Here is a 2,138-nt window from a genome sequence, read left to right on the forward strand (position 1 = left end):
GCAAAAGCACATGTCGAAAAAACACTTTATCGCGTTCCATTTTTCACAAAGCAAAAGAAATTGTTGTTTAGGAAAATAATTGTGTATGCTGACTGAATGTTATCGAGAAATGTCGAAATTAATCACAAACTACCTGTTTCGTTAGTAATGACTACTAGAACTGTTTGCATTGCCATCTAACATTTGCGGGCGGAAACTAAGTTAAGGTCCTAATATAATAATATGAATTTTTGTAATTTAAGTTGCAATTTGAATGCGCTGGACCTCGGTAGCGACCGGTGAAGTGACAATGATCGCGTACGCGCGTATTCTCTGCTGTGAATGGTTTCTCACACAAGTGACATTGTGTTACGTTGCGAAATGTCGCCCACTGTTCTTTCGACAATATTTCCATGGGGATTAGATAATAATATTATTTTTACGCGGTGTGCTATTTCTTCGAGTTGCTCGACGAACCATGAGACACAGTCACTATCGCGACGACTTTGAAATTCGGATAATAAATGGTCGTATGAGCAAAGTATGTAATATGCTATACTAAATACCCTATGATGTTGATATGCATACAATTTGCGATCCTCCCCATCCTTTGCCGTCTTCTCCAGTGTGCACTCTAGATCGGCGTATATCACAAAGGGAACTCGTTCCTTCCTGCTGTGATTGATAAAACTCAACCATTTATTGTTTTCGCTGAGTAGAATGATGGCGCAGTCGTTAATTTTTTGACAGTCTACCGCGTGACTCTCCAGCTTCTCGTTGGAATGGAAGTAGTGCAGACACCTACAAATATTGCAATTTTTATCGTCTTATTGCATACTTCTGATACATTGAATTCGTAAAATGTACTTACCGATCGCAAATGTATTTTCTACCTTTAGACTTGTTCAACTGTGAGTTCACGAGCCGGGATAAGTCCTTGATCCAGACGAAGTATCCCACGTTGTGGTCTTGAGGATCCGAAATATGCAGCAAGTTCACATGCTTTTCCCTCTTTCCGTCGCTGAGACGTATCGGAACAATGGCTTCGTTCTTTTCTCCCATGATGCCGTATATTTTGATGGATATATCGTTTAATCGTTCAAATCTTGTAATTTGATTAATTTTCATGGGGAACTCAATGTCTTGAAGATTGAGTACGTTCGTGTAATGGGGATACAATGATGCACGATCTGCATGTCTTTCGGCTGGATACAGAGCCGCAACTATTGCCCACGCGAAACACGCATTGTCCGGATATTTCATTAATCACCGTTCGCTTTAGCTGTATCTCACGCGATAACTCAAAATGACATCCCGCGTGCAACGGATTGTATCTGTTCACATTGATTGTAAGATTGAGTATTTGCGATAATGCCTACGCGATAATTATATCGCGTTCCTGGAATTCCTCCAACAATGCTAAAGTAGGCTCGACGATGCGTCGCTGGTACCAGTCCTCTAGGTTGGATGTGGAGAAGAGTTCTCAGTTTTTCGTAGTGATGCTCTTTACCGCACGTTTTTCACCCGCAACGAACTCACCGTTAAACGCAGTATTTATTGTCACATTTACGTGTCTCTCCATTGCATCCCGTACGCACTCGAGCACCATATTCTTTGCATCCTCAAGAAATTGGCGAAGTTCGATGTGGTTCGCGTTGATGACAATTCCGGTTAGTATACGGTTATCGAATGCGGTATCGACCTCGCGCCAAACGAGTCCAAGGTCTCTCGTGCTGTGTCCTGCACCCGCGTGGACGAAACGTGTGCGCAACGTATTTTTTAAACCCTTGAGTTGCGCGATTCGAGCAACCAACGACTAATACCGATCGATAATCGCGGTCGTTTAGCCCGACTGTTGTTCTTCCAACAACTCGAGGCACTCGTCACACTTTGGCATCCACGCGTCGTATTCGTCTCGCGAAATCGAGCCGATTGCTCCCGCAATTCTCGGTCGATTTGCGCAAAATCTTCCATTTCTTTTACGAAGTGCACACTAGGTTTACAAATGCTATTATGCATATTCTTATAGTACGACTCTGAACATATATATCATCAGTATATCTCCATCTCTCTCTAACAAAAATGTGTCTCGTTTAGGAGGGATTGCAAATGTGTAAAATATGTATACTTCTATGACCTTCGTAATAATATCTTGTTTC

The sequence above is a fragment of the Odontomachus brunneus genome, unplaced genomic scaffold, assembly GCF_010583005.1.
Source record: "Odontomachus brunneus isolate Ranch 3 - 2012 unplaced genomic scaffold, Obru_v1 Obru_scaffold_267, whole genome shotgun sequence".
NCBI classification, from domain to species: domain Eukaryota; kingdom Metazoa; phylum Arthropoda; class Insecta; order Hymenoptera; family Formicidae; genus Odontomachus; species Odontomachus brunneus.